Source organism: Macaca fascicularis, chromosome 1, assembly GCF_037993035.2.
Source record: "Macaca fascicularis isolate 582-1 chromosome 1, T2T-MFA8v1.1".
Lineage (NCBI taxonomy): Eukaryota > Metazoa > Chordata > Mammalia > Primates > Cercopithecidae > Macaca > Macaca fascicularis.
In genome coordinates, this window is record NC_088375.1 from 20,810,070 (window position 1) to 20,837,725 (window position 27,656).

Consider the following 27,656-nt stretch of genomic DNA (forward strand, 5'->3'; position numbering starts at 1 on the left):
GGTTGTCCAGCTAGAAATGGCCAGAATCGAGAATTAAACTCAATTCCAAATTGTAACTTCTCCTCCACACCAGTGCTCATGGATGCTCAGGTGCACACATACACATCACTGTTTCTGTCGATGTTTAATGTAGCATTGTCTCTAAGCAAAATAATAAGGCAAAAAAATTATTTAAACACTTCAGCCAATATTTATGTAGCTCCCACTATGTGCTATATACTGTCCTATACGCTTAAGATAAAGCAATGAACAAATAAAAACAAACAAAAACCCCTGCCTCCTGCAACTTATGTTTTGGTGGGTAGAGATAGGCAAAAAATATATATGTAATAGATAAGAAAATAATAAGGTATTCTAATAAATAATAAGTGATATGGAATTAAAGAAGAGGTGGGGTGGGCATGGTGGTTCACACCTGTATTCCCAGCATTTTGGGAGGCCGAGGTGGGTGGATCATTTGAGCCCAGGAGTTTAAGACGAGCCTGGGCAATATGGTGAGACCCTTTCACTACAAAAAATTAAAAAAAAAATTAGCAGAGCATGCTGCCATGCACCTGTAGTCCCAGCTACTTGGGAGGCTGACATGGAAGGATCACTTGAGCCTTGAAGGTTGAAGCTTCAGTGAGCCGAGACTGCACCACTGAACTCCAGCCTGGATGACAGCGAGACTCTGTCTCAAAAAAAAAATTAAAAATTAATAAATAAATAAAAGAGAGAGAGAAAGATCAAGGTTGAGAAATTTAGCATTAGGATTTGGAGAAGAGCAGGGCAATTTACAGCATTAAGTAGGATGGTCAGAGTAAGGCACTTCCAGAAGGAGAAATTTAGGCAAAAGCTTGAAGGCTGTGAATACCTGGAGAAATATTTTTCCAGGCAGACTGCTAAAATGTGAAAAGATGTGACAGGCATAAAGAAATCAAAGAGGCTAGATCAGAGGACATGAGGGAGAGGAGAAAAATGTGATTAGAGGCCATAGGAAAGAGAACATGCAGGGCCACATAGACCTGTATATTAGGAGGACTTTGCTGTTCTTCTGAATGAGATGGAGAGCCATGGGAGAGTTTTGAGTAGTGACATTTGAGAATGTTGAGTTGTTTTGAAGTGACAGGGCATTATTTACAGCGAAAGGATTATTTGGGCTGCTCCGCTGAAAATAAATTTAAGGGCCAGGAGGAAAGAGTAGAAGCAGAGAAGAGTTAGGAGGCTATTGCAGTGTATTAGTTTCCTGGAGCTGCTGTAATAAAGTAACACAAACTTGCTGACTTAAAACAATAGAAATGTATTATCTCAGGGTTCTGGAGGTGAAATGTCTGAAATTAAGGTATCAGTCAGGCCGTGCTCTCTCTGCGGCGTTTAGGTGAGGCCCTTCCTTGCATCTTTTAGCCTCTGGTAGCTCCAGGTAATCCTTGGCTTGTGGCAGCATAACTCTGCCTCTGCCTTCTAATGGCTGTCCTCTTCCTAGGTGTATCCACATCATTTCCCCTCTCTATGTGTCTCTCTGTATCAAAACTTTCCCCTCCTTTGAGGATACCAGTCATATTGAAAGAAGGTCCCACCCATGTGACCTCATCTCAACTTGATTCCATCTGCAATGACACTGTTTCCAAATAAGATCACATTCTGATGTCCTGAGGGTTAGGATTTTAACACATTTGGAGAAAGCAGAGAGGGAAGGGGGAGAGAGAAACACAGTTTAAGCTATAACAGGCAGTAATCTAGATGAGAAATAGTGGAGGCTTAGAATAGGATAGTAGCAGAGGGATTATGATGAGTGACTAGATTCTGGATGCATTTTGAAGCTAGAACCAGCAGAAATTGCTGCTAGATTGGATGTAAAGAGTGAGAAAGCTAAAGAGGACTCCAAGATATTTTACCTAACAACTGGAAGGATAGCGATACCGGAAGGTAAAACAAGTTTTTGGAGAGATAGGAGGATTAGAAGTTTAGTTTCTTTTAATGTTGAGTTTGAAATATTTATTTAGAAAAACAGAAGTGTTGAATGGGAAGTTAGATATACAAGTCTAGAATTTGGGAGAGAGGTCTGGGTTGAAGCTATAAAGGTTTAAATTTGTAAGTCTTTAGCATATAGAGGAAACTCAAAGCCAAGTAACTGAGATCACCAAGGAAGGGAGTACAAATAGAAAAGATGACCAAGGTCTGAGCCCCGGGCCACTCCAGCATGAAGAGGTCATAGGAGAGGAGGAACCCATAAAGGAGAAACCGGTGAGGTAAGAGAAAAACCCAGAGAGTGAGGGGTCCTGGAGCCAAGGGAAGAGTGTAATAAAAAAGGGGGAAGTGATCAACTGTATTAAAGGCTGCAGATAGCATGGGTGACATGGAGACTGATAATTGATGATTAAGTTAGAAACAGAGGCATTTGTATGATTTTGACAAGACTTGCTATGGGGTGGTGGTGGAGAAAGCCTTTTTAGCATGGGTTCAAGAGTGAATGGGAAAAGAGGATTTGGGAACAGCAAGTAAAAAGAATGTTTTCGAGGAATGGAACGGTAGCATGTAAGAAAAGTGGAGTCAAGCAAGGTTTTCTTCTCTTTTTTCAAGTGTCGGAAAGGAGATTGCCACCCCACCCCCTTTTCTGGTTGTCGTTCTGTTCTCCCGATGCTCCTTGTCCCCTGACCCTCAGGCACCCTTGCTCCTGCCTGTGTCTCTGAGGCTGGCTCTCCTGGCTCTTCCATGCTCTGGGCTACCCTCCCCACACCCTGACCTCCACCCCTCGTCTTCATTTGTTTTTTGTTTCAGTTCCTAAAAGTTCCAATTTATAAAACTGCATCGTTTCCACTTCTAATGATGCTAAAATGGCATCATTAGATAATTTCTCTGCTTACGTCACTGGGTTTAGGGAATGATGGGCATCAGATCATGAAGATGAAAGTGCTCTGCTGACTCTAGAACCATCCACACATTGAGTTCACTGTAAAAATAAGATTTTAAAAATCTATCAACAGCATTCAGTGTCTTTATGAGACAGAAGATTTTTCCTCTCACCCTCATGGTCTTAGTCTTGGTCAGGTCTTCATCTCTTCTCCCCTTGTCTATTTAAGTAGTTTCCTATATAGTCACTCCTGGCTCAGATGCTTGCTTTTTCTCTTCCACATTTCACACCACCATCAGAATCCCCTTTCTAACATGCAAAGCTGACCCTATACCTTCTGCTTAAAATCTTTTATTGGCTGAGGCTATCACAAAATGGTCATTATCCTCCACACATGTACTTGGCATCTCTTTATCTTCTTTCATACTTTTTCTTCGTTTGGTCTGCCCTTTCCTTGTGTTATTCTGTGCCTAAAATGTGTTTATATTTATCCTTCATTGCCAAGTTCAAGTGACCTCTTATTCATGAAGACTTTTCTGAATCCTCCACCCAGCCCCAGGTAGAACTGATTGCTCATGTCTCTATCTGCCTAAATGGTTTTATAAATAAATATCTATAGTAGTTTTTAAAGTGCGTATCTATTTTTTTCTGTTACACTATGCCATCTGTGAAGGTGCAGACTCTGACCAATTCCTTTCTGCTTTCACACTACCTGGTATTATTCCTGGCACACAACAGGGGTGGTATGGTTTGGCTGTGTCCCCACCCAAATCTCACCTTGAATTGTAGAAATCCCCACATGTCAAGGATGGGGCCAGGTGAAGATAATTGAATCATGAGAGCAGTTTCCCCCATACTGTTCTCATGGTAGTGAATAAGTCTCATGAGATCTGATGGTTTTATAAATGGGAATTCTCCTGCACAAGCTCTCTTGCCTGCCACCACCTAAGTTGCTCATTTGCCTTCTGCCATGATTGTGAGGCCTCCCCAGCCATGTGGAACTGTGAGTCTATTAAACTTCTTTCCTTTATAAACTACCCAGTCTTGGGTATGTCTTTATTAGCAGTGTAAGAACAGACTACAAAGAGTTTCACAAAATTTGTTAAATGGATCCTTCTCATTAGCTGACTGTGCTCCCCAGGGTTGGTGGGCGTTGTTGTGGGGACTTCCCTTCCTCTTCACCATATGCTCCTTTTCTGGAGATTCTATTTACCTGGAGGTAAAGATCAGTATATATAGGGTCCTTCTCTTCTAATAAAGATGTCCCTGCCACTATCGTCCTGGCTTCTCATGTTGTAGCAATGCTGTGAAAACCACATGAAGGTCATTACTGTCCTTGGGTCAGTGAAGAAATATTTCTCGAAGGTCATGAAGACCAGAGACAGAGTGCCAGTGACTAATGTGAAGGTAAAGAGTATATTTTTGGTGTGAATAGCTTGTCTGCTCCTTTGCAGATGAGCAGAGACTCATTTACCCTTTCTGCATTTAAGAAACAGGTTCTCTTTGTCCCTGACAGGGTCAGCAAATGAAATTTCTGTGTTAGAACTCAGCCAGCAAGACACAAAGCTTTTGTCTGTTAGTAAAAACGCAGGTTCCAAATGCAATTCATAGCTTGAGTTATTTTCACTGCCCCAGTCCTCCTTCTATTTCACATGATGGGGCTGACTGCTCTGAGTGACCTTTAAGCCATCCCTGCTAATTAGCAAGGAGCCACAAACACCGCAACCAAACCAGAAGCACTGCAGACTCCCAGAATGTCTACTATCCTGGAACAGTCTAAAATTAGGCCTCATGTTTGTGTATTTGAATTATTATAGATCCCTGGTAGCCTCGGTCATTTAGCCACTGTATATGTGATTTCTGTGACCAAGGGAAATAAGGCAAAGGGAGACGTACAAATTTGGTAGGACAAAAGGGTTTAAGAGGCTGCAGCATAACATGATCTTTTCATCAAGGTCGCATTAGGATGGGGTCCAGCCGTGGCTTTTTAAGAAGGATTTTTAGCTGGGGAATGTGAAAGTTATTGGCATCTATTTATCTTTAGAAATAGAAATTTCTTATGCTGATTTTTCTCTTTATCTGGAGCCTGCATCACTGAATTGTTTCATGCAAGAAGAGGTAGCCATGTGGCATGACTGAGAGAGTAGTGGGCTTGAGTCAGGGGATTTGGGTTTGAGTACTAATTTTGTCTCTTTCTTACTGAATGACTATGAACAAATTATTTATTTGCTGTGAACCTCCATCACCTCTTTTTTTTTTTTTTTTTTTTTTTTTAATTTATTTATTATTATTATACTTTAAGTTGTAGGGTACATGTGCATAACGTGCAGGTTTGTTACATATGTATACTTGTGCCTTGTTGCTGTGCTGCACCCATCAACTCGTCATTTACATCAGGTATAACTCCCAATGCAATCCCTCCCCCCTCCCCCCTCCCCCTTCCCCCCTCCCCCCTCCCCATGATAGGCCCCGGTGTGTGATGTTCCCCTTCCTGAGTCCGAGTGATCTCATTGTTCAGTTCCCACCTATGAGTGAGAACATGCGGTGTTTGGTTTTCTGTTCTTGTGATAGTTTGCTAAGAATGATGGTTTCCAGCTGCATCCATGTCCCTACAAAGGACACAAACTCATCCTTTTTGATGGCTGCATAGTATTCCATGGTGTATATGTGCCACATTTTCTTAATCCAATCTGTCACTGATGGACATTTGGGTTGATTCCAAGTCTTTGCTATTGTGAATAGTGCCGCAATAAACATACGTGTGCATGTGTCTTTATAGCAGCATAATTTATAATCCTTTGGGTATATACCCAGTAATGGGATGGCTGGGTCATATGGTACATCTAGTTCTAGATCCTTGAGGAATCGCCATACTGTTTTCCATAATGGTTGAACTAGTTTACAATCCCACCAACAGTGTAAAAGTGTTCCTATTTCTCCACATCCTCTCCAGCACCTGTTGTTTCCTGACTTTTTAATGATCGCCATTCTAACTGGTGTGAGATGGTATCTCATTGTGGTTTTGATTTGCATTTCTCTGATGGCCAGTGATGATGAGCATTTTTTCATGTGTCTGTTGGCTGTATGAATGTCTTCTTTTGAGAAATGTCTGTTCATATCCTTTGCCCACTTTTTGATGGGGTTGTTTGTTTTTTTCTTGTAAATTTGTCTGAGTTCTTTGTAGGTTCTGGATATTAGCCCTTTGTCAGATGAGTAGATTGCAAAAATTTTCTCCCATTCTGTAGGTTGCCTGTTCACTCTGATGGTAGTTTCTTTTGCTGTGCAGAAGCTCTTTAGTTTAATGAGATCCCATTTGTCAATTTTGGCTTTTGCTGCCGTTGCTTTTGGTGTTTTAGACATGAAGTCTTTGCCCATGCCTATGTCCTGAATGGTACTACCTAGGTTTTCCTCTAGGATTTTTATGGTATTAGGTCTAACATTTAAGTCTCTAATCCATCTTGAATTAATTTTCGTATAAGGAGTAAGGAAAGGATCCAGTTTCAGCTTTCTACTTACGGCTAGCCAATTTTCCCAGCACCATTTATTAAATAGGGAATCCTTTCCCCATTTCTTGTTTCTCTCAGGTTTGTCAAAGATCAGATGGCTGTAGATGTGTGGTATTATTTCTGAGGACTCTGTTCTGTTCCATTGGTCTATATCTCTGTTTTGGTACCAGTACCATGCTGTTTTGGTTACTGTAGCTTTGTAGTATAGTTTGAAGTCAGGTAGCGTGATGCCTCCAGCTTTGTTCTTTTGACTTAGGATTGTCTTGGAGATGCGGGCTCTTTTTTGGTTCCATATGAACTTTAAAGCAGTTTTTTCCAATTCCGTGAAGAAACTCGTTGGTAGCTTGATGGGGATGGCATTGAATCTATAAATAACCTTGGGCAGTATGGCCATTTTCACGATATTGATTCTTCCTATCCATGAGCATGGTATGTTCTTCCATTTGTTTGTGTCCTCTTTGATTTCACTGAGCAGTGGTTTGTAGTTCTCCTTGAAGAGGTCCTTTACATCCCTTGTAAGTTGGATTCCTAGGTATTTTATTCTCTTTGAAGCAATTGTGAATGGAAGTTCATTCCTGATTTGGCTCTCTGTTTGTCTGTTACTGGTGTATAAGAATGCTTGTGATTTTTGCACATTAATTTTGTATCCTGAGACTTTGCTGAAATTGCTTATCAGCTTAAGGAGATTTTGGGCTGAGACAATGGGGTTTTCTAAATATACAATCATGTCATCTGCAAACAGGGACAATTTGACTTCTTCTTTTCCTAACTGAATACCCTTGATTTCTTTCTCTTGCCTAATTGCCCTAGCCAGAACTTCCAACACTATGTTGAATAGGAGTGGTGAGAGAGGGCATCCCTGTCTTGTGCCAGTTTTCAAAGAGAATTTTTCCAGTTTTTGCCCATTCAGTATGATATTGGCTGTGGGTTTGTCATAGATAGCTCTTATTATTTTGAGGTACGTTCCATCAATACCGAATTTATTGAGCGTTTTTAGCATGAAGGGCTGTTGAATTTTGTCAAAAGCCTTTTCTGCATCTATTGAGATAATCATGTGGTTCTTGTCTTTGGTTCTGTTTATATGCTGGATTATGTTTATTGATTTGCGAATGTTGAACCAGCCTTGCATCCCAGGGATGAAGCCCACTTGATCATGGTGGATAAGCTTTTTGATGTGTTGCTGAACCCGGTTTGCCAGTATTTTATTGAGGATTTTTGCATCGATGTTCATCAGGGATATTGGTCTAAAATTCTCTTTTTTTGTTGTGTCTCTGCCAGGCTTTGGTATCAGAATGATGTTGGCCTCATAAAATGAGTTAGGGAGGATTCCCTCTTTTTCTATTGATTGGAATAGTTTCAGAAGGAATGGTACCAACTCCTCCTTGTACCTCTGGTAGAATTCAGCTGTGAATCCATCTGGTCCTGGACTTTTTTTGGTTGGTAGGCTATTAATTATTGCCTCAATTTCAGAGCCTACTATTGGTCTATTCAGGGATTCAACTTCTTCCTGGTTTAGTCTTGGAAGAGTGTAAGTGTCCAGGAAATTATCCATTTCTTCTAGATTTTCCAGTTTATTTGCGTAGAGGTGTTTATAGTATTCTCTGATGGTAGTTTGTATTTCTGTGGGGTCGGTGGTGATATCCCCTTTATCATTTTTAATTGCGTAGATTTGATTCTTCTCTCTTTTCTTCTTTATTAGTCTGGCTAGTGGTCTGTCAATTTTGTTGATCTTTTCAAAAAACCAACTCCTAGATTCATTGATTTTTTGGAGAGTTTTTTGTGTCTCTATCTCCTTCAGTTCTGCTCTGATCTTAGTTATTTCTTGCCTTCTGCTAGCTTTCGAATGTGTTTGCTCTTGCTTCTCTAGCTCTTTTAATTGTGATGTTAGAGTGTCAATTTTAGATCTTTCCTGCTTTCTCTTGTGGGCATTTAGTGCTATAAATTTCCCTCTACACACTGCTTTAAATGTGTCCCAGAGATTCTGGTATGTTGTATCTTTGTTCTCATTGGTTTCAAAGAACATCTTTATTTCTGCCTTCATTTCGTTATGTACCCAGTAGTCATTCAGGAGCAGGTTGTTCAGTTTCCATGTAGTTGAGCGGTTTTGATTGAGTTTCTTAGTCCTGAGTTCTAGTTTGATTGCACTGTGGTCTGAGAGACAGTTTGTTATAATTTCTGTTCTTGTACATTTGCTGAGGAGTGCTTTACTTCCAATTACGTGGTCAATTTTGGAGTAAGTACGATGTGGTGCTGAGAAGAATGTATATTCTGTTGATTTGGGGTGGAGAGTTCTGTAGATGTCTATTAGGTCTGCTTGCTGCAGAGATGAGTTCAATTCCTGGATATCCTTGTTAACTTTCTGTCTCGTTGATCTGTCTAATGTTGACAGTGGAGTGTTGAAGTCTCCCATTATTATTGTATGGGAGTCTAAGTCTCTTTGTAAGTCTCTAAGGACTTGCTTTATGAATCTGGGTGCTCCTGTATTGGGTGCGTATATATTTAGGATAGTTAGCTCTTCCTGTTGAATTGATCCCTTTACCATTATGTAATGGCCTTCTTTGTCTCTTTTGATCTTTGATGGTTTAAAGTCTGTTTTATCAGAGACTAGTATAGCAACCCCCGCTTTTTTTTGTTCTCCATTTGCTTGGTAAATCTTCCTCCATCCCTTTATTTTGAGCCTATGTATGTCTCTGCGTGTGAGATGGGTCTCCTGAATACAGCAGACTGATGGGTCTTGACTCTTTATCCAGTTTGCCAGTCTGTGTCTTTTAATTGGAGCATTTAGTCCATTTACATTTAAGGTTAAGATTGTTATGTGTGAACTTGATCCTGCCATTATGATATTAACTGGTTATTTTGGTCGTTAGTTGATGCAGTTTCTTCCTAGCCTCGATGGTCTTTACATTTTGGCATGTTTTTGCAATGGCTGGTACTGGTTGTTCCTTTCCATGTTGAGTGCTTCCTTCAGGATCTCTTGTAAGGCAGGCCTAGTGGTGACAAAATCTCTAAGCATTTGCTTATCTGTAAAGGATTTTATTTCTCCTTCACTTATGAAACTTAGTTTGGCTGGATATGAAATTCTGGGTTTAAAATTCTTTTCTTTAAGAATGTTGAATATTGGCCCCCACTCTCTTCTGGCTTGGAGAGTTTCTGCCGAGAGATCTGCTGTTAGTCTGATGGGCTTCCCTCTGTGGGTAACCCGACCTTTCTCTCTGGCTGCTCTTAAGATTTTTTCCTTCATTTCAACTTTGGTGAATCTGGCAATTATGTGTCTTGGAGTTGCTCTTCTCGAGGAGTATCTTTGTGGCGTTCTCTGTATTTCCTGGATTTGAATGTTGGCCTGCCCTACTAGGTTGGGGAAGTTCTCCTGGATGATATCCTGAAGAGTGTTTTCCAACTTGGTTCCATTTTCCCCCTCACTTTCAGGCACCCCAATCAGACGTAGATTTGGTCTTTTTACATAATCCCATACTTCTTGCAGGCTTTGTTCATTTCTTTTTCTTCTTTTTTCTTTTGGTTTCTCTTCTCGCTTCATTTCATTCATTTGATCCTCAATCGCTGATACTCTTTCTTCCAGTTGATCGAGTCGGTTACTGAAGCTTGTGCATTTGTCACGTATTTCTCGTGTTATGGTTTTCATCTCTTTCATTTCGTTTAGGACCTTCTCTGCATTAATTACTCTAGCCATCAATTCTTCCACTTTTTTTTCAAGATTTTTAGTTTCTTTGCGCTGGGTACGTAATTCCTCCTTTAGCTCTGAGAAATTTGATGGACTGAAGCCTTCTTCTCTCATCTCGTCAAAGTCATTCTCCGTCCAGCTTTGATCCGTTGCTGGCGATGAGCTGCGCTCCTTTGCCGGGGGAGATGCGCTCTTATTTTTTGAATTTCCAGCTTTTCTGCCCTGCTTTTTCCCCATCTTTGTGGTTTTATCTGCCTCTGGTCTTTGATGATGGTGATGTACTGATGGGGTTTTGGTGTAGGTGTCCTTCCTGTTTGATAGTTTTCCTTCTAACAGTCAGGACCCTCAGCTGTAGGTCTGTTGGAGATTGCTTGAGGTCCACTCCAGACCCTGTTTGCCTGGGTATCAGCAGCAGAGGCTCAGTTGAAAATGCAGAAATCACCGGTCTTCTGTGTCGCTGGCGCTGGGAGTTGGAGACTGGAGCTGTTCCTATTCGGCCATCTTGCTCCACCCCCCCATCACCTCTTTTTAAAATAGTGATAGGAATGACTGCCTACTGCAAAGGTTTGGGATGAGGTTTCTGATGCTGCTCTGTTTGTGAGCTGGAAAGTGTTGTTCTCATCTAAGCCATCATGAGTAAGAAGCTGTGGGTCTTTTTCTGGTGGAGTATCCTCTGTCTCTATGAGGCAGCAAGGGCTTGGCCATTACTGTGCCCATTTAATAATGAAGCTTGAGTCATAGATCAAAGAGGTCACTTGAGGGGTTAATCCATACTTCTAAACACCATATTACTATGCCCCCCAATTCACTCTGAGGGTACGTGAAGGTAGACTGATTCAGCCAATACCATTTTCTATGACTCTATTCTCTGTCATTTGGAAGAATCAATATTATTTTGCTTTTGAAAAGATTCTTGTCCTTGAGAATCTTTAAGGGTTGAGATACAAATAGTTGAAGCACACAGAATAGGCAGTCCACAAATTTGCGCCACAAACTGACAGCATGAGCCAAGGAGTTAAGTATTAATTGGAAAGCCTTTTTATTTATTTATTTATTTATTTATTTATTTATTTTTTTGAGACGGAGTCTCGCTCTGTCACCCAGGCTGGAGTGCAGTGGCCGGATCTCAGCTCACTGCAAGCTCCGCCTCCCGGGTTCACGCCATTCTCCTGCCTCAGCCTCCCGAGTAGCTGGGACTACAGGCGCCTGCCACCTCGCCCGGCTAAGTTTTTGTATTTTTAGTAGAGACGGGGTTTCACTGTGTTACCCAGGATGGTCTCGATCTCCTGACCTCGTGATCCGCCCGTCTTGGCCTCCCAAAGTGCTGGGATTACAGGCTTGAGCCACCGCGCCCGGCCTGGAAAGCCTTTTTATAAGAGAGAGAATTTAAGTCAGGTTTGACAAAAGATCATTGCAACTCATAAGTTATGTGACCTTGGGGAAGTTACCTAATCTCTCTGAACATTAATTTCTTCATATAAAAATTCAAATATGAATATATTCTGATTAGGGTTATTATGGGGTTTAAATAAGATAATGTTGATAAAATGCTTCATAAAGAGAATATAATAAAACATATAAATGAACAACCAATACCACCAAATTAAATAAATAAAAATACAAAATACAAAATAAAACTTTAGAAAATAACAAAAGTTAAATACATAGACAATTGATGGGAGCCATTATTATGAGCATCAAACAACTTTATTTTGTTCGATATTATTATTATTTTAGGTGCACAGAGGTGGGTGGGAGTCTGCAGGCTGAACAGTGTTTTGGAGATCAGTCCACAGACAGTAGAGCCCATATATTGGCTAAAGTTCAGAAGAGAGAAGAATGATAGAGAGGACAATCTGGTCAGGAAGATAACTCAGCCAGGACCTAAGAGCAAGGACCAAGGCCAAAGATCAGTTCTAGGGACAGGACCGATATAACAGGTGAGACGACATGAGGATTGGGCAGGCCCAACACCCAAGGTCTAAAAGTCAGCTGCTGTGATTTAGCGGCAGATGGAGAGGGGTCAGGGCTGTTGCCATGCTGTTGGCCTCACACTGAATGGGCCGGGGGCTGAAGAAGCATGGCACTTCCTTGCTGGTGTGGAGAGAAGGAGGCCCAGCTGAACAGAGAGGGGCTGATAGGAAGACATTGCTGGCAGGAATGGCAAGAGCAGAGAGGTGTGCATCAATGAGTTAGTAGCAAGGAAGAACAAATCCATAGGCATGGTTGGAAAGGAGGGTGTGTCCTAAGGTGGAGGAGTTTGGATTTTATCAAATTGGTCAAAGGAACAGTATAGGGGTTGAATAAAGAAGAAGGGAGAGACAATGAAAAACCTGGCTTGATGAAGACTAGGTTATTGGCTGTGAGATAGTTGGATTACAAGTGTAGAGACAAGGAAAAAACAAAAAAAACAAAAAACAAAAAAACTAAAGGACTGCAACTGGGGAGATCAGGGAGGTTGTGATCAGTTCTAGATACAAGTGTGAAAAGTAAAACATTCAGAACCTAGGCCAGAGTTGGAGCAGGACAGGTCTCTGAGAGTTAGTTCAAGACCCTTTTTTTGCTTGGTCAGGTACTTATTCCATTCAATTAATCTTGTGCAGAACAGAGGCTTCCAGAGAGGTCTCCTTTGGATCTACCAACAAAACAGAACTTTTGGTTTGCAGAACTAGGAAGGAAACATCATCATGAATGGAGGCTCCAGAGGGTTCTTCGTCCCTTTTAGAGTCTCTTACCTCCCAAAGAGCCCACATTCCTGCAGCTGAGGAGCAAAGACACCTGAATGGAGTGTGAACCCTTCAACCTCTTTCAAACAGCCAGGACTCTCTTAACTGGAATCTCCCTTTGACAAGATGTTTGAAAATGCAGTGGGAGAGGGGAGAAAGTTTGGAAGGATGTTAATGAGAGAAAATTAGCTACCCGGAAGGGATCCTTTTCAGCAGAAGTTAGAGGGTGGAGAAGAATAATTGCAGAATATAAATATGCCTTGGAGTGTTAAGTTACAGGATTTTAGCCTCTCTCAAATCATAGGCATCTTCAGGCATTTCTGAGATGCTGTCAACACCCACTCATCACTATTTGTTTTTCCCATGTTGTAGGGCAGTTGGAAAGTGATTTAATAATTATCTCTACTTCCTTACTAGATAGAAAAGTTTTATTGAAGCATAACATGAAATATTAGATTCTCCATAAGGATAGTCTAATACAGTAGACAAGACAGAAAATTATGACTTGAGTTCTAATCTCACCTGGATCCTTTGTAAGTACTAGGACTGTAGTCGCACATATCCCTCTGGACTTTTGTTAAATCCATAAAATCATGTTGAAAGATTTCTCATAATTTCTACATTCTATAATTTTGAAATTGACAAAACTATAGAAGGAAAAACACAATGGGTCAATATTTTCAACTTAAAAATGGGTCTATTTGCCTTCTTTTTATGAAAAAAAGGTTTGGAACTCACTAAAATTCAATTTTACCCATGGAATGAAAGGAATTCTGCTTATGTCGTCGTTTCTAACCTCTGGGTTATTACTTCCTTATGACTCATCAGACTAGTAAATGCACCAGAAAGATAAGATGATTTGATTTTTTTTTTTTCCTATTTTGGATTTTTGTCCTATACTCTTGTTGAAGATAGATGTATCTTGATTTAAGCTGATTCCAGACTACCACCAGGAATCTTGATTGAGTCTTAAAGGCAATGAATTTCAGTCTCAAAAAGTATGGATTCTAATTATTTCCAAACTGATTCCACTTTATTGTAGCTACTATGACTGGAGTTCAAGTTATTGGCCTTGTTGTTACCATGGTAATGATAGCTCACATTACTCAACCCAGAAGGAGGCAATTTCACCATATACTAAGTATGTTTTGGAGATTAAAATACTCAAAAGAAAACGTGGGCTTTGAGACTGAGCTCTGGAAGATATATCTATTTTTCCTATATAATTTTCTACTTTAAATTAAAATATATTCAATCTGTTGCCATGACTTCTTTCTCTAGGCAATATAAAGTAATTTATAGAAACTCAGTTTTGATTCTTACCTTTATTATAGAGAAGCTGTCTCTGTGAATTTCTTACATTCAAATGGAAATATACTCTCTTGGTTCGAGTGTTCACTACGTGCAAAAATTCACATACAGTGCCTCGTACGGATTATCTTATTTAATTCTGCAATAGGCCCAGAAGACGCGTAATTAAAAAAAATCATTTCGATATTACAAATAAAGTAGCTGAAGTACAGAGATTTTAATTTACTTGTCCAAGGTCACATAACTAGTAACTGGGGGTGTTGGGATTTGAACCCAGGAACTTTGTCATCACTGACCAGAGCCCATAAACTTAACCACCTACAGCAATGCCTCCGGTAAAAGTCCAGCACGTGGCTGTCAACAGCTGCGATTCACCAAGAGCTCATACCTTTTGGCATCCTTTTGCCATGAGATATAGCATGGTAGTGACTTGGCAACAGAGTATATTTACTTATGGATTAATGCATCTTCTGAAAAAGCAAAGAGCCTAGGAATTTGTGTTTTGTGTATGAACTATGGCTTTCCCTAATTAGAAAACTCTTATCATAAATATTTTTCAAGACAGAAAATAGCTGGCTAGTGATCTTTATGGTATGTGTGTATGTTGCTTGAGGAGTTGGAGAACATGAAAAGAGAGAAGAGATGCTGAAGCTCTCCCCAGAGCCCAAATGCCCACCACATTTTGAGTAGCCCAAATTGTTCATCTCTTCCCCACGTATTGAGCAGAAAGACAGGAGTTGGGAATGCTCTTGCAGGCACAGTGCTGGGCTTCAGGAGGCCTACTAAGTCCAATATCCAGCTCTGCAATAGTTGCATACATAACCAAGGATAAGTCACTGTACCTCTTTGAACCTCAGCAAAATGGAGGATGAAATTCGCTGGTGTATAAGTACCTTTTTGTCACTAACAATCTCATTTGTGCTTCTAAATGCCCTCTTCCTTATGGTAAAGATGACGAGGGTGATGAATCTTGAGTAGGAATAGGACTGAAACTCTGGGCCTCTTCACCAGCTTCATTCCTGGCGTCTTTCAAAATACCTCTCTGTCTGTCTGGTCGGGCACACATATTTGCCTATTGATGGTAGTGTGGGCCTAATTGTTTCTCAGAACTTCTATGATGCTGCAGAAAACAGTTCTAGTAAGAACAGCAGTGAATTGGAAGCAAAAATTTTGTCCCAACTTGTAACTTTGGGTAAGCCCCTTCCTTCAACAAGGCTGATTCCTCCTGACTGTACAATAAGGAGTTTGATCATATGCTATCATGAGCTCTTTAGAAGGTTATCTTATGATAAACATACCTATTAAAAGTCCATGGAAGTACAAGAGAGTTATCTTTGGAAAATTTCTCTCTAGAAGTGTTGAAAAGGCTGACTCTGACATCTCAGTTAATTGTCACATTCTTTGGATGTGGGGTGTCAATAATCAATTACCTAAGAGACATGTTTAAGAATAAGATGCATAGTCATTCCAGCCCCCTCGTCTCATATGTGGCCAATTTCTTCAGACTACTCACTTTTCTTCTAACTCTTTCTGACTTGTGCTTGCCTTCTACATTGCCACCAATCCTCTTGCCTTAAATATAAATCTGATCATGTTGCTTCCATAATTAAAATTGCTCAGTGATTCACTAGTGATTCATTGTCTATAGGGTGCGTTCAAACCTTTTAACAAGGAGGAATGGGCCCTTCACCATCCACGTTTTTACTTAACTCTATCTTTTGCCACCACCACTCTCTCCATTTCACACTGAAATAGTCATCATTCTTGGAAACCACTGCTATTTATCATTTCTCTATATGTGTTACCTACATTAATTTTCCCATCTGTAAAATGGGAATGCAAATACCCACATTCTTTATGATTATAAACTTAGTAGAGATATAATAGGTTTTTACTTTAAGAGGTATGCTTAGAATTTCTTTTAGAGAGTGAGAGCTCTCATTGTTTAAGAAGCAGCTTATTATGGATGTGGTTAGTGGGAAGGTGAAGTTTTTGGACATAACTTGGATTGGCTAGAGTGAAACTAGATAGCTAAACTGCCTTACTTAAAAGGTAATCTCAAAAGGAGAATTAAGACACATTAAAATTAAATGCAACGTGTGGACTTTTATAATTCTGAAAATTTGGAGAGCAATTGGATGTTTCATGACGTTAAGAAATTATTTTATTTTTAGATGTGCTAATTTTTTTTGATGTCCCTATCTTTTGGAGATACATTCTGTATTAGTCAGTGTTCCTGAAAAAGAACCAATAGGATATATGTATGTAGATAAATAGATATGTGAAAGGGAGCTTATTAGGAGAATTGGCTCATGCAATTATGGAGGATGAGAAGTCCCTCGATAGGTCATCTGCAAGTTGAAAGCCCAGGGAAGCTGGTGGTGTTTCTCAGTACAAGTACAAAGTCCTTTAAACCAGGCAAGTTAATGGTGTAACTCTCAATCTGAGGCTGAAGGCCTGAGAAGCTGGTAGCTGGTGCAAGTCCCAGAGTCCAAAGGCCAGAGAACCTGGATTCTGATGTCCAAGGGCAAGAGATAAAAGTACCCCTGCTTCAGGAGAGAGAGAGTGAATTCACCTTTCCTCTGCCTTTTATTGTATCTGGGCCCCTAGATACAACGAAACTACATTGGATGGTGCCCATCCACACTGAGGACAGCTCTTCCCCACAGAGTTCACTGACTCGCATGCCAGTCTCCTCCAGGAACACCCTCACAGACACATCCAGAAATAAAGCTTTACCAGCCATTTAGGTATCTGTGTTAGCTAACCAGTGCTGTGTAACAAATTACCACACACTTAGAGGCTTAGAACAACACACATTGATTATCTCACAGTTTCTGTGGATCAGGTCTGAACATACCTTAGCTGGGTTCTCTACAAGGCTGTAATTAAAGTGTCCAACAGGGCTCGGGTCTTGTCCGAGGCTTAACTGAGGAAGGATCCACTTCCAAGCTCATGCAGTTGTTGGCAGAATTCAGTGCCTTACAAGCTAACAGACTGAGGATCTCGGTTTCTTGCTGGCTGTCAGCTGAGGTCGCCCTCAGTTCCTTGCCATATAGCCCTTTTCACTGGACACTCACAATGTGGCAGCTGGATTTTTCCAATCAACAAGGGAGAGAATCTGCTAGAAGGATGGATATTACAGTCTTATGTACACACAATTGGTTAGGGAGAAGTCACACATTCTGCCCACACTCATAAGGAGGGAACTACACAAAAGTACAAACACCAGAAAATAAGAATAGTGAGAATCACCTTGCAGTCTGTTCACCATACACACTGAATTTTTAATGAATGAAGTATTATTATTCCTGGGAATAATAATGTGTCTAAGGTTTTCTTTCAAATGATTCAGTTATGGTAAGAAATGGCATTGATTTAAAATTGTAATCACACATTGGCCCTTGTTGAAGTTAAATACTGGATTGCACTCTTTTCTTTTGCATCTGTTTGCTACTTTTCATAATAAAATGCAAGGCAATATCAAATACATTATTTGGGAGAAGGAACTCAGAAACAGGAGAAGTTACAAGGAATATGAGCACCCTAAGAACCCTTGGAGATATTGAGAAGGACCCCAAGTTTCCTAATGAACCTAAGATGGACATTCAAGTCCATTTTTACTTAAATGTTAAAAGACAAGACGACTTCAAAAAGCTGGAGAACTTAGGGACAGTCAGGGGCTGACATTTAGGTTACACAAGGCTTAGAAGAATCTATGAAAAACACCTGGTATATGATAGGTCTTAATGGTGGGTCACTCTTGTTACTTCCTACAGGGTGCTATTGGAGGTATAGAAATAAGCCCACATGGATCTTGTTCTTCTTGAAGATTCTCTCCTTGCTCTTTCTTTCTCTCTCTGCCAACCTCCATATCATATATTGTTTTTATGCCATCTGTAGGATCCACATGGCACTAAATCTATTGTAAAGACTTGGTATAATTGAGTCCACGTAAATACACCAATATAACAGAGGAAGTGCTTCTACTGCCCCATAAGTGACATTCAATTGTGGCCTCTTGATCTCTGACATTCTCACTAAGATGCAAAGTACCAGAGACGAAGGTTAGTTGATCAGCTAGTGATCAGCTCTGGCCCTCCACGCCGCCCTCTCAGTCTCTGGAAGAACAACAGATGGGATCCAGATGGCCATGTTAGTCCACAGTGCTTTAATTAGTGGTACAATCCTACCAGTAGAGGAGGAAATTTTATAGATATTCCTTAGAAGGCCAGCGTTAGGGGAGGGAGGAAAAGGAATGAGGCCTTGTCTCATCACAGAAATCCCTCTCAAATCAGCAAGAACATAAACATGGGTAATTAGAGGAAATGCATACTGGAGTGCTCGTTGTTATTCCCGTGGCTGCCTGTTAACTTGCGGCACTTATCTCATTAGCAGACGGTGAGAGAGAATACTCTGTCCCAGGGTCTTGCACATCCTGGAACTGATGTGCTTTCAGAAATCAACTGAGTGCTGAGAAACTGATCCAAACAGGAAGGAATCAGATGCATTTCGAATCAGAATCTCTGATGTGTTCCCATGTGGCTTCATTACTTAAGGTAACCAGAGAGTGAGAGGGTGGGAAACAAGGAGGCAGGGTCCTCACTTTAAGAAAAAATGTCATCAAGAACTCAAGGACTCTGGAAGTGAGTCAAATCCCATTGAAATCGCTAATTTGCACATTCAGATTAATCACATGTGAAAAAAATGGAACAGTAAATAGTCTGCAGTGACCTAGAAAGAATTATTTAATGACTTACTGTCTCTGTAAACTAAATGTTTAACTTGTGGATGGGAGGGAATTTGATAGAGATTTCACAGTATCCCCTATTGTCTTCTTCTTCTTCTTCTTCTTCTTTTTGAGATGAAGTCTAGCTCTGTTGCCCAGGCTGGAGTGCAGCGGCGCGATCTTGGCTCACTGCAAGCTCCACCTCCCGGGTTCACACCATTCTCCTGCCTCAGCCTCCCGAGTAGCTGGGACTACAAGTGCCTGCCACAACGCCCGGCTGAGTTTTTGTATTTTTTTTTTTTTTTTAAGTAGAGATGGCGTTTCACCCTGTTAGCCAGGATGGTCTCGGTCTCCTGACCTTGTGATCTGCCTGCCTCGGCCTCCCAAAGTGCTGGGATTACAGGCGTGAGCCACAGCACCTGGCCTCCCCTACTGTCTCCTTATCCCTCATCACACACACACACACATACACACACACACATTTACTTTTTTCCCAGGTTCTCAGTGACTTCTTTGAATTGAGAAATTATGTATTTATCTATTACCAATCTATTAATTTCTAACTACTCATTTATTTCCACAAACATGGATAGAGAGCTTGATATGTGCAAGTTATTCTGACAGAGGTTGGGAAACAAAGATGAATGAGACATTGACTCTGATTTTTAACAAGCTCATCATCTAGGCAGAACTTATACTTTACCATTTTTTTGTTTGCTTTTGAAGGTTTCAAATTTATTTCTTCAATAATGCCATATCTTAAGGGTATATAGTGCTTTCACTTGGCATCAATTATGATATATTTTTAAACAATTCAGTAGTATACCAGCTGGGATGATTACTGATCTCTCCATTCCTTTAGGGTGACTCTGCCAACAGGGGACAGGTTCCCTATTATTCCAATTTGTGTTGCTACATATGTCCATACAGCAATACAGAAAGTGTCTCCATTAGCTAATACAGCATTACCGCCTTTGTCATGAAAATCAGACGTACGTTTCTGGTGGCTCTGCCTTGCCATTATTTGCTGAACGCTTGGAACATGGAGATGACTCAGTGAAGTTTTGACCAAGGGAAACATTGTGAAGGTGAAGATAGAACTGAGGCAATGCAGCTGCTGCTTTGGTGCAAATTCACTTCAGGTACCTTTGAAGAGTGCTGAAACACAAAAGCTACTCACACTTTACTTTTTTTTTTTTTTTTTTTTTGGGACTGAGTCTTCCTCTGTCACCCAGGCTGGAGTGCAGTGGCGTGATCTCAGCTCACTGCAATATCCACCTCCCGGGTTCAAGCGATTCTCCTGCCTCAGCCTTCCAAGCAGCTGGGATTAGAGGCACCCAACACCACGCCCAGCTAATTTTTTGTATTTTTAGTAGAGACAGCGTTTCACCATGTTGGCCAGAGTGGTTTAGAACTCCTGACCTCAAGTGATCTGTCCGCCTTGGCCTCCCAAACTGCTGGGATTACAAGCGTGAGCCACTGCACCCTGCCTTCAAACTTTACTTTTAAGGAATAACATGCACCACCAAAATAGTACTTGTTACTTATTGTGTGCCTACAGTAGATAAGGAACTCACATGTTGTCTCAGTTAATCCCCAGACAGTCCTACAAAGTATTGGTAAAATGATAAATGATTCCCATTTTACACATGAGGAGACAATTATTGGTAGATTTGGGCAACAGTACTAAGAACATTGGCTCTAATATAGTAAGTGCTTATATCTTAGTTGAAGGACATGCATGGGTAAGTCACCCAGCAAGTGAGCCAAGACTCTGAACTTGAATCTGGTTCTACCTTCCCGTGCTTGTTTTATGACCTGCCATTGTTTCTTACTCCATCATCTGAATGCTCAGGATAGATGAGGACTTAAACAAAAAGGGGAAAATGTCCCTAAAATTCCATCCTATAGAAACGTGTGAGTACTCATGACCAGCAGAGTCACCACACAGCCAATTGAGGTGACACTTTGAGCAGTAACTTAGTGGGATTCTTTTGCTGTAGGTTAACTAGAGTCCAAGGGGCATCCAGCTGTGGAAAAGATGATTTAGTTAATTTGTAGTAAAAGAGAACAGAATAGAAATACGCTGTCAGTCTATAAACACCTTCTCCGACTCCCTTAGCAAAAGACTTCCCTTCTTCCATACCCACCTCTCATACTACCCTTTAGTGATAAGCGTTTTCTTTTTGATTTCCCTGATAATAATTGAAAGCAGTTTACATGTTTGGATAAGTGTAAATCTGTGGGAGCAGAGAGACAGCTACAGTATGCTCTGTTCAGGGAATCTCACATTCTATCAAGTTCCTGGGCCTGACCCAGAGAGACTCGTAATTCAGCCTCCACAGAAACCCTGCTCTGTGGTCAAGCAGCTCAGAACAATAAGCAGATTAAACCAACAGAAGTCAAGATTATTTGTTGAGGGAGTCTAGGCTTTTCAGAGGCTTAGGTTTTAGCACCAAGCAGAACATAAAGAGAAGAAAAGTACAGAACGTGAGAGGTCTGTTTTGGCTCTACCTATTTGTTTTCTTTTTCATTTTGACTGTCGTTGGGCCCCTTTAGAGGTGCCATTGTGGTTCCTTTTGGGTCTTGCTGTTTACTGATGATTAGCGATGATATAAGGTGAAAGTTGGTAAGACTTAGGTCTCCCAGAGGTTTGGTATAGAAAAACTGAGAACAAAAGGCTTTGAGACCCAAAGAGTAAAACTCCAATAATGAACTAATTAGGATAGATATTTGGAACAAAGGATTTACCCAGCACTTCTTTAAGTCACACCATGAAATTATCTGTTTGATTACAAAATCACCTTTCTCATAACTAATATTTTAAGCCCAGAGAAAGAGAGGCATGGATTAAGCAAAGAACTCAGAGTCGAGACACCTATGTCTTGTCTAGACACCTATGTCTTGTCTAGACTCTGCTTCTAACTAGCTGTATGTCTTAGGTGCTGTGAAACCTTAGTTTTCCACTTTGTTAAGTGAGTATATTTGACTGCATGCTCTAAAATGAGCACATTCTCAAATTTTTGTTGTCAGAAGCAACTAATGGAAATTGTGGGTATCTGGCTCTATCTTAAATTGTAACTGTGACAATTTGAAACCATCTCTTTTTACCATGCCTCAGTTTTCTCATCTGGAAAGGATGACTTTTTAAAAATTCCTTCTTTCTATTCCTGGACTCTTAGTGGTAGACCTACGTAGGGAAAGGCCCATAAGTCGTCCTGACCTGGCTGACAGTTCTGTTAACAAGCAATCATACAGGTCTGGCAGTCCTCGCCACTCCTAGATGCTCTACGTAAAAGAGCAAAGAGTTCTTGCCTGCATAATTATCTGGAAGATCTGCCATTTCCCTAACAACACAGGAACATTTAACAGGAATCTAAGTGTTCTATTTGATAAAGATCAATTCAATTCCAGATGATTTTGACTACATAAGACTCCTCCCTATTGCATTAACAAGAGCGTGTTCTGCCCTAGAAATCCTTTAATATCTACCTGAGACCATCAATTTTCAAATACAAGCTTGGATCAGAGCTTTGGCAGGGCAAATAGGAGAGACATGCTTTTGCATAAACAGGAGCTTATATTTGGGAAGAATACATTAACCTTTCCCAATGCAAATGATAAATGCTTTCCACAATCTTGTAACAGTCTGAGCCCTTAAAGGGGCAAGGGACAGTAATTGCCCTCAAAGTATGCTCTGTGCTCTGCGAGATGACCTTAAGGCTAAAAAGGAAGGTTTCCATAATGCCATGTCACTGGGCCAATTTCATTTCTCCTTTTCATTAATGAAGAGTTTATCAGTTCACCAGTATCAATAAGTCTTTCAGGAATTTTTTTGAATTCAAAGATGGGGATTGTGCAAGACCTGATTCTGGAAGGATCGTAAGAGAGCAACTAAATATGCTTATTAAGAAATAGAGGACCCACTTCTGCAAAACTGGTAATAAAATAGTTTCATGTAAATATGTATTTTTAAAAAATTAGCTCTTGATATATTATGTTATATTATTATTAAGATCCGAATAACCCAATGAGCATAATTCTCAAATTCTGATGCAGTTAACTATTCCCTGTCAGAGGTAAGTGGATGACGCATACACTCATTTCCCCATTCTAGAAGATCCACGTTATTAACTTTTCCTTTATGGACCTTTCCTCTTGACTCTCCTATGCAGATTTCTAAGGGCAATGAAAAGTGGAGGACTTTTGTGGCATCTGACTACTAGTATGATCTCCTTCATTTCAGAGCAGAGGGTGGTATGTAAGAGTGCTGGTATGTGTTCATTTTGGATGAGGGAGAGTTTCTAACTACTCACTTTTGAGTGTAAAAAATACAGATCAGAAATGAGTGACAACCATATTCGGATCATCAATGAATGCATATTAATGGAAGCACAAGGCTCAGGGAAGTTTCTCTTATCATGTGTGACTATAGATTAGACCAGTGGCTCTCAAAGTGTGGTCCCTAGACCAGACCAGCAGCATCAGCATTACCTAGGAATTTATTGAAAATGCAAATTATCTGTCCCCACCTAGTGAGTCAGATACTCTGTTGGTGGGGCCGACAATCTGTAGCTTAACAGGCCCTCCAAGTAATCCTGATGCATGCTAAAGCTTGAAGTCTTACTCTTTTTGCTCTTCTAGTTTTTCACATCTATCTCACTGTCCTCACTCCTCCTCATCACAGTGGCTCATGCTACACAGCCAGGGTCAGTGGAAATCAGGAATATTGGAGCCCTAGTTCCTTCTCAAACTAGCTCTAAATCTTTGAGAGAGATTATGCAAACTTCAGTTTCCTTAGCACAAAATAATATCATGATAACATCTGTTTTACTGACCTTATAGACTCATATTAGATAAGTATCAAATAAGACACATGAAAGCATTTTAAACAGAAAGGGGTGAGACAATATATGGTAAGAATGATGCCAGTCATGGTTATTGTGTCTACGTTCTTCTTACACAAAGACCCAGATAAACCCTTCATAGGAAATCAGTCTACATGTATTATGCAGCATATATTAATATTATTTAAAAGACAGTGCTAAAAACTAGGGAGTCTAGAGATAAAGAAGACATATGACTCTTGCCTTAGCAGAATTTCAAAACTAGTTGGTGGGAGACACTATAAGCACATACCATGTATCTTCAAAAGACCCACAACAACACATAATTATTGTGCAGATGGGATGTAGAATCAGGTATGATTCATTCATTCCAATGTTGCAGCCTTCTTTGGATCATAGACCCACCCTTTGAGAATCTGATTTTTAGAATTGTTTAGCACAATAATTCTAGGGATCCTTTACCTAGAAAAGTGCACATATGCATCATGACTCAAAATATGTGTAAAAAGACAATTTTTAGATATTGATAGACTCTCTTGAAATGTACTTACAGACCTCTAGATTAAGAACCCCCCTGGTTTTGAAACAGATAAGAGACAATGATTAGCAAAAAGAAGGAAATTCCCTGCAGGCTTTTTGAGAATCCTGTGGTTGATAGTCTCTGGGCTTCTCTTGTGACTCACTTTAACCAACAATAATGGTGGAGTTAATATGGTGCCTCTTCAGGACTTAAGCCATAATAAGGTGTGGAAACTATGCTTTTGTGGTTTTGGGAGCCCTAAGCTGCCATATAAGAAGTCTACCTTGCTAGAGAGAACATCTAGAGAGGCCAAGTTAAGAGAGAAAGAGAGAGACTCAGCCCTATCAACATCCCAGATGAACCCAGCTCTTCATCATCTCCGCCAAAGCATGTGAATGAGCCATCTTAAATGTTCCCAACAGTGACGTCACCAGATAACTACGGCCCAGCAGACTCCATGTGGAGAAGAAATGTCCAGCTGGACACCCAGTCAATTCATAAAATCATGAGAGATAATAAAAACTATTCTTGTGTTAAGCCACTAAGTTTTGGGGGTGATTTGTTATGCAGCAGTAGATATCAGAAACAAATGGCTAGAACAAAAATAAGAAACTGGGAATTAAATGAATTGTGTTCAGAAAATAATGTGAAGATTAATGGGCCTAGAACAGTCAACACAGAAATTTATGTGAGAAGTAGGATAGTAGAAATGAGGCATGCCAAGTTCATCCTAGGCTTTAAGAGTTACAGGAAATTACTGTGTTCTCAGGCATCTCTTGTATCTGGAAGCAGGATGTATGTCCCTTTCTAACATTCTTATCTTTTGGGTGAGGTGGAGTAGAGGGTATTAAGTGAGAGGCAAAAACAATCACAGTCTACACTGATTCATATGTGAAACATGGAACACTGACCCAGGCTTGCCCTAGCCTAGGGAGAGCTTTGCTTTGTGAGCCCTGGGGAGGCAGGAAGTATCTGATACCTCTTTGGGTTCCCTATTGGTTCTCACTTGTTTATTCCTGTAATTATCAGAAAAAGACCTTGCTTCTAGCTTTTGGAAAATGGAAGAAACATTCCTCTTTGGAGTAATTCACAAAGACTTATTGATTGCCTATGTTGGAGGCCTTGAAAGAGGAGACAGGAAAGGCAAAGACTAGAGATCTATTCTTTCATTTGGAATGGAACTCTATCATCAATTACTTTCACAGGAATGGGGCACTCCCAAAACTAGCACTGAAATTGGCCAAACTAAGCACCTTACCAGGGCCAGCATTATATGCAAATTTGAAATCGGAAAAGGGACAGTGCTTGGGATGGCATAAAACTAGGGACAAAGTCAGAAATTCTTGGATTCCACTTCTAACATCCTGCCACAACCACAGCTTCTGAGAAGCTACATGGAGTAATGGCAGAAGTCTTACTCTCAGAGACACTGGAGTTTTGTTCTGGAGCTATTATTAATCTTCAACAAGACCATTAGCAAGTCACTTCTCTTCTCCAGGCTTCAGTCATCTTACTTGTAGAAGCGTTAGACCACACTAATGCTTCTCAAACTTCAATGTGCAAACAAATCACCTAGGGATCTTGCTAAAGTGTAGATTCTGATATATTAAGTCTGGGGCAGGGTCTGAGATTCTGCATCACTGAAAAGCTTCCAGATTATGCCAGTGCTGCTGATGAGAGGATCACACTTTGAGTAGAAAGGGACCAACCAGCAGATTCCCTTAGGCCGTCTTTCAGGTTGGTGATTCTGATTCCATTGATTCTTCGACTCTTGAAATCATGAGCACTCAATTTCCCTACTACCTCCTATAAAACACAAACATTTCACCAAGTAAAGATGCTTATGAAGTTTCCAATGTTTGTCAAGCTTAAGAAACCAAGCTCTATACTTTGATCACATGCAAATGTGTAGCTCTTACCCTGACCTACATGGGCCCTGAGATGTGTGTCTCATGAGAGATAACATTTGGATTCTTTCCCAGGCAGCCAAACCATACCACGCAAAAATAATTTGAATCCAGAAAGACAATGAAAAACTTTTCCTTTAGCAGATCAGCTCAGCAGAGCAGCACCCAACACTGCAAGTTATCCTCTTAGCAATTAGCATGCAAATGACTTTTGACACTCATTTGCTAATGTCAGCTTAATGCAGACATATGGGAGGATATTGAAGTAGAAAGTTACTGCCCTTTTAGATGACAGCAATTATTATTACATTTCCAGGAACTCCTTTCTGTGTTCCCATAGCAACTCCGATCAATTTAGCTTTACTGATACACTGAACAGGTTTGGTTTTGGAGAGGGAGTAGTAAGGCCATCCTCAAGTAGAAATAAGTAGTTGACCGCACAATCTGTCATTTCACCCCCACTTTGACCCTACTCACCTTGTTTGAAATTCCCTCTTTTTTTTTTTTTTTTTTTTTTTTTTTTGAGACAGTCTCGCTCTGTCGCCCAGGCTGGAGTGCAGTGGCGCGATCTCGGCTCACTGCAAGCTCCGCCTCCCGGGTTCACGCCATTCTCCTGCCTCAGCCTCCCGAGTAGCTGGGACTACAGGCGCCCACAACCGCGCCCGGCTAATTTTTTGTATTTGTAGTAGAGACGGGGTTTCACCGTGGTCTCGATCTCCTGACCTTGTGATCCGCCCGCCTCGGCCTCCCAAAGTGCTGGGATTACAGGCGTGAGCCACCGCGCCCGGCCGAAATTCCCTCTTTTTTATGGGAGTTGGGATGCTGCTTTTTAGTTCGGGCCACACATATTTTAGTCTGGTAAAAATACTCATTGTTTATTCCAGAACCTTGCCGCCGTTTCACCAGCACTTTGGAAAGCTGCTAAGTTATGTTAGTATAGACAGAATACAACTGTTTCTTCATTATCTTGTCACTTATTGAACTTGCATATTTTCTATTTCACTTACTTGGAGCTTGAAGGATTTTCTTACCTGTGAGAGTTCCCGTTCCCAGTGTATATGCTGCTGCGAAGAGATTTACTGAATCAGAGATAGCTCTAGGCTGGAAGTCAGGATACTGTGGTCTCACTTGGGTTTCATAACTGAGGAGTGGTGGTATCTTTCTGGAATCAATTCCTTCTCAGCCTCCTGCAAAACGGAAATATAGGAATAGGTCTTGCTAGAGTATCTCCTTTCTGCTAGTAATATCTCCTGACTGTAAAACAGCAAATATTAGCATTTGGGATGATGAGGTCAAAGTATGCATTCTCATGGAAGAAGAAATGTAGAAAAAGATTCTGTACCATCCCCTCTGTCTCTCTCCATCTTTACCTTGCCACTCTTTCTCTAACCAGAATCTCCTTCTACATTCCCAGTTACATAGCAACATTTCCAGTTCTACTGACAGAAGCAGCTTAGCTTGGGAGGGAATGTATGGGGAAGAGGGGGTTACTGAGAGCATATAGACCCCATACTGAAATGCCCTGTAGCATTTAGATGTTTGGAAAATCAGTTACTCAAATGTAGATTGGGGATATTGAATGGTGTGAGTATGGGTATAGA

At 40.6% G+C, this 27,656-nt stretch overlaps 1 pseudogene; it reads right to left on the reverse strand.

Moving 5' to 3' along the window:
- Positions 1-19,502: 19,502 nt before the first annotated feature.
- LOC123573477 (cytochrome c oxidase subunit 7B, mitochondrial pseudogene) lies at positions 19,503-19,977 on the reverse strand (annotated as a pseudogene).
- Between the last annotated feature and the right edge of the window lie 7,679 nt (positions 19,978-27,656).